A 10,748-nucleotide genomic window follows, 5' to 3' on the forward strand; every position below is an offset into this window, starting at 1 on the left:
CGTAGTAAATTCTAGAGTCAACGAAAAAATTATATTTTTGCACTATTGGCAAAAACGAGAGAAAAAATGGACGCAATTGCAGGACGGCCTGCAGGCTTATAGAATATAGGTGATCTTATGTAAAATTTTCCGGAGAATCGCGTGGTAGCCACCCCTTTCCTGTTTGTCATCGGGATGTGCCCCATTTTGCACATTTGCCCCTATTTTCAACATTGTTCACCCTTATTGGATTATTCTAAGCAAGGTTTGAGGGTGAGAAAACAAACCGCAAAAATCTACTAATCTATACCTATAAAGAAGGATTTCTGTCTGTCTGTCTGCCTGTCTGTCCGTATGTTCCTTATAGAATCGAAAACTACTGTAGAGGTTTTTTGGGGCCAGGAAAGGTTTTAGTGATGGTTAGAAACCCCTCCCCCCACTAAGCGGGGGGGCTCACATACAAATGAAACACAAATTTCTGCATAACTCGACTACTAATCAAGCAAACGGAACCAAATTTGGCATGTGAAGGTTTTCGACGGCAAGAATATTTTCTATAGTAAATTAGGACCCCTCCCCACTTTAAGAGGGGGGGCTCCTGTACCAAAGAAACACAATTTTCCTCATAACTCGAGAAGTAATTAAGCAAATGGAACCAAATTTGGCATGTGGGTGTTTTTGGAGACAAAAATTTTTTCTATGATGAATTGGGACCCCTCCCCGTTTTAGGAGGGGGGATCCTATACGCATGAAATACAAATTTCCTCATAACTGAAGAACTAATCAAGCAAATGGAACAAAATTTGGCATGTGAAAGTTTTCGAGGGCAAGAATATTTTCTATGGTAAATAAGGACCTCTCCCCACTTTAAGAGGGGGGGGCTCCTATACAAACGAAATACAAATTTCCTCATAACTCGAGAACTAATCAAGCAAATGGAACCAAATTTGACACGTGGGTGTTTTTTGAGACAACAATTTTTTCTATGATGAATTGAGACCCCTCCTCACCTTAGGAGGGGGGGGGGGGCTGCTATACAAATGAAATACAAATTTCCTCATAACTCGAGAGCTAATCAAGCAAATGAAACCAAATTTGGCATGTGAAAGTTTTCGAGGGCAAGAATATTTTCTATGGTGAATTAGGACCCCTCCCAACTTTAAGAGGGGGGGCTCCTATACAAACGAAATACAAATTTCCTCATAACTCGAGAACTAATCAAGCAAATGGAACCAAATTTGGCACGTGGGTGTTTTTGGAGACAAAAATTTTTTCTATGATTTGGAACCCCTACCCACTTTAGGAGGGGGGCTTCTATACAAATGAAATTCAAATTTCCTCATAACTCGAGAACTAATCAAGCAAATAGAACCAAATTTGGCATGTGGAGGTTTCTGGAGGCAAAAATATTTTCTATGGTGAATTAGGATCCCTCCCAACTTTAAGAGGGGGTGCTTCTACACAAATGAAATACAAATTTCCTCATAATTCGAGAACTAATCAAGCAAATGGAACCATATTTGGCATGTGAGTGTTTTTGGAGGCAACCATTTTTTCTATGATGAATTAGGACCCCTTACCTTTTTAAGAGGGAGGGCTCTCATACAGACGAAATAAAAATTTCCTCATAACTCTAGAACTAATCAAGCAAATGGAACCAAATTTATCATGTGAGTGTTTTTGTAGGCAAGAATATTTTCTATGGATTTCCCCACTTTAAGAGGGGGGGGGGGGGGCTCCTATACAAATGAAAAACTAATTTCCTCATAACTCGAGAACTAATCAAGCAAATGGAACCAAATTTGACATGTAAGTGGTTTTGGACGCAAGATTTTTTTCTATGGTGAATTGAGACCCCTCTCTTCTTTAGAAAGCGAGTTATGGCCCATCTCCCCTTTAAGAGGGTGGGCTTCCATACAAATGAAATGCAAATTTCCTCTTATCTCGAGAACTAATCAATCAAATGGAACCAAATTTGGCATGTGGGAGTTTTAGATGGCAGAAATTTTTTCTATGGTGAATTACGACCCCTTCCCCTTTTATGAGGGGAGCTCCCATACAAATGAAATTCAAATTTCCTTATAACTTGAGAACTAATCAAGCAAATGGAACCAAATTTGGCATGTGGGAGATTTTGGAGTCTTGAATTTATTTTACGATAGTTAGAGACCTCTCACCCCTGTGGTACGGGGATATGGACTCTCATACAAATAAAACAGAAATTTTTGCGAAACTCAAAAACTAATCGAACTCGAGAAATTCGAGACTCTTCCATAAAACAATAGTCAATACAAGACCACAAAAACTATCTATAGTAACACTAGATCATTCAGGACGAGACGGTCGCGAGTGTTTCCGGTGACCCGTCGTCGGAAGCGCCGCCCACTGGGGGGCTTGCAAAACTCGAGATTGTGACAAAGATCATCCGAGATTCATGATTTATGTACAACACAGGTTAATTTGTGGCAATACAAAGTTTGTCGGGTCAGCTAGTTTTGTATAAAAAAGTCCGCAGAATCGGCTTATCCCATTTATTTTAGAGCACATTAATTTTTTTGGTTGAATTCCCCTAATGTACTCTAAACTAAATGAGATAAGCCCTATTCGATTCTGCGGACTTTTTTACGCAAAATTATTTTTTGTTTTTAACTTTTGTTTTCTCGAAACCTTGCTCGGAACAATCCAATAAGGGTCAAAAATATTAAAAATAGGGTAAAATGAGCAAAATGGGGCACTTCCCGATGATAAACAGGAAAGGGGTCGGCACCACGCGATTCTCCGGAAAATTTTACATAAGATCACCTTTATTTTATAAGCCTGCCGTATCTTAATTGCGTCCGTTTTTTCTCTCGTTTTTGCCCATAGTGCATTATCACTCTTATTGGGAGTACTTTCGAGAAGAAATAAGGAAAGGAAGGGTATGATCTGACAGCAAACCTCTATTGAAAGTAATATATCGTGCGCCTCCATTGCATTATGAATCCTTTATTACTGAAAAATTATATCTCAGAAACCAAAAAAATCTCTTTAGAATACCTTTTATTTGCTACCAAAATGATTAAGTTGGTACAAACATTGATTCAAAAGTTGAATGAATGATTGTAGAAAGAACGGCTGGCAAGGAAAGGCATTTGTTAAGCATAAATATACTTGTATTCGTCATCCAGTAATCCTAACGTTTATGAGTTTAACTTTTAGTCATAACATCGCTTATATAAGAAGTCAAAATAATGAACGAATAATTTGCAAGCAGGAAGAACTTAATTTCTTCCTGCCATTTACGGCAAAATAAACTTTAAACGCAATGCGGCAAGCTGCAACGCTACCAGCCACTGCATCTCAAATTACACACCGAGGGATTTCGAACGAAGTCATAAAAATTCTGAATTCTGTACGCAAAACTGTTTTAATAAGCAGTTGACACGGGCAGTTAATCAAGCTCGTACTTGAACAATAAATAGTGTTTCCTTCCTTATGATTTGTGGTACCCGATATTTCTGCCATAGAACACAAAATAAATAGGAACCCGTTCTAGAGGAAAATTCAGCATTTATTTCCGTTTCTTTTTCCCACCCACTCGTTGATTGCACAGCTAACGGCAAACCTGATGCTGATGCTAAGCAAACATCTTGATTTGGATGCCGTACCCTCCACCCCGTACTGAATGAACAATTCAATATTCGATATTCAATTATCCAATATTATTTACGTTATTCATGTACCATCGCGGTCGGTTCATCGCTGTTGTTGCTCTTCGTGTTGCAATTGGTTCACTCTCGTTCGGAAACTGATTTTCCTAATAACCTTACGTTTTTTGAGAAATGCTCAGCCCATGCTCAGTCGCTATGATGAATTTGTCAACTAAAATAACAAGAGAAAAAATAAACAACACAAATTAGTGACCTTCAAGGTTAAACACGAAAAAAAGCTGCCAGTCACATGAAAAGTGAACACCACTATTAGAAGCGTCAGGTCATCTTTCACGCCTGGAACTGGTATAATTCCTACAGCTATTTTAAAACGGTGCCCCAATTACCAGGTATTTTCAATGACTTGCAAGTTTAATTTATCGCTTCAGAACAATACTTTCCGACTTCTTGGAATAATTTCTGCATGCTTCCAATCTATAAAAAGGGAGACAAATGCAATGTTGTAAACTACAGAGAAACCGAGAGGTTACGGTGTGCTTGTGCTGAATCCAAGATATTTGAAATTATCATGAATGACACGTTTTTTGCAGCCAGCTATTATTATATATATTATTATTAATATGTAAATAGTATGAGTGCTAAAGCGCAAGCTGATATAGTTTATACTACTATTCTTTTGAGCAATTTGAGAAACTTGTGTGTATCGCAAGATTGTGCAGATGATTGGATTCATATCTTACGGATAAGCTAGAGTGACTATATTGGAATGACAATTATCTGTCAGTGTCATTCCAATCGAGCAGCCGACCTATCAAATGCATGTGTGGGAAAGACAAAGATACTTGCATACTTTTAGGAAGACATGTCGCCACTCTGTATATAGTCACTTTAGGATAGGCAACTTTTCGTACAACTTGGTAATTGCCGGTCTGTCACGTTTACAAATAGCTCTGATGTATCACAGGATAGCTAATTGGGACCACTGCTATTCTGTATTCACCTAAACGATGCATCATTACGTGGAAGGCTTTTCTTCCGTGATGATTTAAAAATCTATTTTGTAGTCCGACAAATCGAGGGCTGCAAAATGTTACAGTAGCTTCTGTTCTAGGTTAGTGGCTGGTGCGTAAGGAATCAACTGTTATTGAATGTGGCGAAATGTTGCGTCATTAGCTTTAATCACATTAGGTGCGCAATAGAGTTTAATTACGAAATTTCCGGAGCCAAACTGAATAGGGTGAAACAGGTGAAGGACCTTGTAGTAATACTTGACGATGACGGTTGTTCGCTATGCGCTTTGTCATCTTCCCTGGAGGGATCAGCAATATTTATCGCCGTACGAAGACCACTGTCGTCTGTGGAGTTTAAGTACGCTAAGTCGACGTAGACAGATTTCGCAAATAATTGTCTGCAAGCTTTTAACTGGCGAATATGATGCACTGGACATTCTATCCAAATCGGACTTTATGCACCACACCGGGAGTTTTACGACCAAGATGATGCTAAAAGAAGACTCCTATTTAACGCAACACGCTACCATCATCTCCCATCATCGCTTCCATGACCAGACAATTCAACTGCCTTGCTGACTTTTTTAATTTTGACGAACTCTCACGCATTTCCCGCCAACAAATTCTGGCACTTGACAATGTAAATGTTGATACTTAATATAAAATACTTAATAATTGTTAAGTGTTCAATTAGACCCAAATTGTCCGATTAATAATACGATTAAACTCCCCGGTGTGCACACGAAACACGTCACTCGATCCAATGAAGCTCTGATCAGTCGTATCAATGTGTCCGGGAAATCGCATTCGTGCATTATCTGTCATAACTGGTATCGGTCGACTGTATCGTATGCAGCTTTGAAGTCCATAAAGATGTGATGTGTGTTGTTTCATCATTTTCTTCTATCATCCCCTGCATCGATTATAAAAACTACCGACTGTTCTCGTAAAAGTGATTAAAAATTGAAGCAATTAGCAAAGTATGTATGTTTAATACATTATGGAAATTTGAGCCTTCAGTAGGTTCCTGCCATCTTACTCGTCCTGATCTTACGGCCGTGGCAGCCCCAAGTAACAATTCTAAAGCGACTTGGTTTTACTTGAATTTTATAAAGGTTTTATTGCGGTATTAATCATTACCGCTGGTTTTATTGTGGTTTTGCGCAATACCGAAAAGATACGAGTCCAAACACACTTGTAGCTTGCTAGAAAACCATAATAAAACTGTTAATAAAGCAAATTTATTGTGGTTTCTTATATTACCACGCGAAAACTTGTTGGCTGTACCACGTCTCTTATAAACTTACCATAAGTGTGGCGTAGCAATACAAAATGGCGCACCAATTAAAATTGATCTTATGGCGGTTCCTTGTCAAATAGCAGTAAATCTGTTAGAGCTATAGAGCTATTAAATCGGTAGCAGCCTGACCAAACAGTTTTTTTGCTGCTATTATGAAGAATACTGCAGTTCAACACCAAAATCATTTTTGTATGCGAGGCCATATTGCCATATTCTAGTATTTTGTTTTAGCTCGCAAACAAAAATTCATCAAAGCAAAGTGTTTTGCAGAAAGAAAGTTATCAATCGGGTTGCCAGCAACAGGAAGCAACTAAAATGATTTTGCTAGAAATTGAGATTGACAAACTGAATATATATTTATTTTGTTAAAACAACCAGTTTTCGAAAATTGCAAAATTTTAGTGGCGCGTGAATTTTATCCACCTATCATATCAATATGCACGATGAAATTAGATGCGCACATGCTGCAAACCAACGAGATTGCTTAAAATTTATGAAATATTCTATGGGCATTTTATTATGGTCGCTGTACCTAAACCAAATCTATAAGAATAATCTGACAACAAAACTATAACTTTGCTGCTCACGCAAAAAATATATTTTCAAGTTGATAATGCTGGCGAACTTATTTAGCTTTCACCAGGGACGAAAAGTGAAAAGATTTATTAAATTATGGCGCTGGCTGTCAAGCAGCGAAAGCTTAACCGGTTCCATTGCTGCTTTCAGCAGAGCGTGATACGACTAATTGAGCTTATGACCTGATTCTTATAGCGGTTATGAAAATCTTCTGAAGAGTGGGCCACTTAATCAGAAGGCAATTTTATAGCGGTCATCAGAAAGTTCTGGTTGAGCTTATAGTTTTATTAGCGATTTTATGAAACTAGTCATGAAAACCTGAAAGTCATGAAATTGTTACTTGGGTGGTGAGGGGATCTTCCGACCACACTCCCAAGGCGAGTATGAATATCTTGTCATTATCTCTTCATGCCGATATCGCTTCGCGTTCTAGCACAATCGGAACTGATGCTCCGAACGCTGTGATGAACACTATTGCAACGACAAATGACCAGCCAAAAACCCCCAGTGAGCCTTTCTGCACCTTCTACCACAACGGCCATGAATTGAAGTCCAACATCTCCGAAGTGTTCCTGAGTACCACCGAGTTCTCGATGATCGCATCGCCTCTCGCCAATAGATTACCAACTGTCCTTTAAAACGCAATATTCACCAATTGTGAACAAGACTAATAGTAAACTTGGTTTCGTTTCGAAAGTTGCTGCTGAGTTCACCGATCCACTATGTCTTCGCGCATTGTACTCTTCTTTAGTAAGATCTATTTTCGAATTCGGGTCAATTGTATGGTCACCCTATGAAGAGATATGGATTTCCCGAATCGAATCACTGCAGCATAGGTTTATTCGATACGCACTACGTAACCTTCCATGGAAGCACCCGCAAGACCTGCCTCCTTATAAAGACCGGTGTGCATTGATTAGCATCGAAACATTGAAAGATCGGCGTAATGCCAACCAAGCTGTATTCGGTGCAAAAATTTTACAATCTGAGATTGACAGTCCCGCAACTGCTTGGTCCACGTGTCCTCAAAGACCTTTCGTCAACGAATATATAAAAGCATGTAATAATTTATTTGTAACTTGAGATCTTTAAGGCTATATATTGTCGGATGATTTTTATATAATAATAATAAAAATAATAATAATAATAATAAACAAATAAACAAATAATGCACAGTGAAAATAAAAAAAAATCAGAGGGGTTGTGTACAAGACACGACCGCATATATAGGTGACGCAGGACTACGTAAGTGTCTTTGTAGTGATAGTAGCATGTATTCATGCTTGTAATCATTCGATTCGTCATGTATACATGCTATATGCAACATATATACATGCTACATGCGTTGTATGTAACATTTATCAAAGTAGTAACATTGCATACGTTCAATTCTCAAAAGATTGTACATTTGAAAACAATTTAACAAAATCAAGAACACAAACTATTGCTTTCCTGCTACCTTACTGAAATTAAATATTGTTTTTGTTACCCATGGTTCCCCACGTTGAAGGGATTTTACCAATTCAATCCTATTTTATCAACAGCACATCTTTTCACTACACTTCTAATGGAACGGCAAGCATGCGCATTCATACAGAGTCGTATTATAACCGAAAACTACAGCTGCAGCACATTTCCAACACAGATATCAAATTCGCCGAGGTTTAATCGTCTTGCAGTAAAGAATTTGCGATCTCTTGGGGCAATGAACTTGTGTCATTTTTTCTGGCACACTTCCCTAACACAGACATCAAATTGGACTAGGTTTAATCGCGTTCGTAAGAAATTTGTTGGTACGAGGCGGCTTTGTCACTCTTTCTGGCATACTTCCCAAGCAAGGACATCAAAATGGTCTAGGTTTAACCGCGGTGTGAAAAAATCTTGTTGAAATGAGGAAACTTTGTCACTTGTTTTGGCTTACTTCCCAAGCACAGATATCAAATTGGTATAGGTTTAGATCATCGTAAAGAATCTTCCGACCAATCCCAAAAAGAGAATTCTGGTAAAACATAGGTTCATTATTTTCAATTTTTCAATAGTTCAACATCAAGAATCCATACTTTTCTTCATTTGGGTCAATTCTTAGAAGATTTTCCGATCGATTGGTGTAAGAATATTGAAAATCGATCGGAAAACCGCTGAGCTATTAGCGCTCAAAACCTTTCATTTTTCGTGACGCTCGCATTTTTCGATTTTTTGGAATGACACCCTATCTCAAAACTTGCCGTAAGACGTAGTCCTACGTCAATAAAATGCATGATTTTACCTTAACAAGATTTTTGTGTCTGAAAGTTTCAATTTCGATTTTCATCCATCATCAGCCTAATTTCATTGTACTACGTTACTGAACATTTCTCATCGTAATAATTGTTTATATGCTAGGATCGATAGCCAGCAAATCAAACTAATAAAATAAAATACAAAACTAGTGAATAAAATACAAAACTATACCGGGTCAAACTAAGCCTAACCAATGAATGAGTTTTCAAGAATCAGTAGCATAAAATATGGTTAAAAATCAATTTTGAATCATTGTACTGCATACAAGATGCATGATACTGACTCGGGGGCTTCCCGTCAAAGCTCAAAGTTTTCCATTTTGTACCCACCCACGCGCACCTCGCGACGCTATCATCTCAACAATGTGCTAAAGAAGTTGGTTAACGCGCCAAGAAAACCTGCCAACGAGCACAATGCAAAAACGGAAATGTATTCTTTTTCCCTACCTTTTCTTCACGCCATCATCGGTGTGGCAAGATTCCAATATCGCTGGCTGATCATCATCAGGGGAAGTTCTGGAATATAGCAATAAAAGAAAAGTATATTAGACGAAAAAATGAAACATAGTCCGAGGGCCGTTAACACAAAGAACATGTTCATTTATCGGCCTTGTCAGCATCAGTAGGGTATCCGTACTCCTCGCTTCCTGCGGACTTATACATTTAGAATCGCGCGTGGGAAAGTGGACTAAATTGGGCAAATAAATCACTGAAGATTTTATTGCTGATAAGCCCAATTGAAGTGATTTCTGTACCTTTATTCTACACCTTCTGATTTATGAGCACATTTTAGCATATCGTTATCATTAGAAACCGGAATAGAGCTCAATCCGTCAGCACCGGAGTGGCAACGGAGGCGGCTTCACATGCAGATAAAACAGTCAATGTAAATGATGAGTTGATTTATATAAAACGTTATATTCAGTTAGGCGATGTTACTAATGAAAATGATCAATAAATCAGATGCATCCATCATGGTGAGCGGGGTGAAACACGTACCAAACATGCTATTTTCATAAAATCAGTTGTGGTTTATTCTACTGTATACTATAAAGTACATAGATGAACAACATGTTAATCTTTCCCTAACGACTAAACAATATAATCAAATGCTAACAGTATAAATTAAAGTTTTGCTTGCCTCAGGAGAAAACAAATCGAGATCATAAAATTATACTCCAACCTGGGAACCAAACCAACTGTTCCGATTGACAAACTTTACAATTACAATTGTTGGTAGGTATTTAGAATAATTACAGGGCCAGTGTTTAGAATTTTATTGACGCTAGTAGTTTCTCTCATCCAAGAAACATTGCCTTTAAGGGAAAGTACATATATACCGGTACTGCAAGAATAATTTATTACATACAATTTTTATGTTTGAAGTACAAAGAGCGATCATCTTTCTCGCTGGGTCCGTCTTCATATATCATTTTTCATATTACTGCCACACCTTGAAGGTATCCCGAAAAAATTTTGTAGTGGAAATAATTAATCTACAACAGTTTTTATTGTGGACATTGAAACTTATGGGAAATTTATCGTAAAAGTGCCTCAAAAACCTGGCCTGGCCCTCAATAGAATTGGCCATATTTCATCACAAATTTATTGCCTTTTTTAGTTATATTTCGTTTTTTCGCCTCAAATAATTACCATAAAAGGACGATAACTTTTACTGTAAGCGAAAATTTTTGTTCGCGAAAAAATAGGTTTTTTTTATTGTTAAGATACTTAACAACCCATCATTCTTATGGTAGAATCTCTCAAAACCATGAAGGTTCTGGTGGACAACAATAAGTTTGATGGTTTGGTTATCTTTTCTAATGATAATTTTTTTTCTTATTGCCCCTTTTATGACTATTTAGACTACTGTGATAATCGTTTAATGCAATATACTGCATTTTGCACTGTTAATCTGACACTAGAGTGGCTTTTAGTTTAATCAACTTATGAG

Source organism: Sabethes cyaneus, chromosome 2, assembly GCF_943734655.1.
Source record: "Sabethes cyaneus chromosome 2, idSabCyanKW18_F2, whole genome shotgun sequence".
In the NCBI taxonomy this organism is placed as follows: Eukaryota; Metazoa; Arthropoda; class Insecta; order Diptera; family Culicidae; genus Sabethes; species Sabethes cyaneus.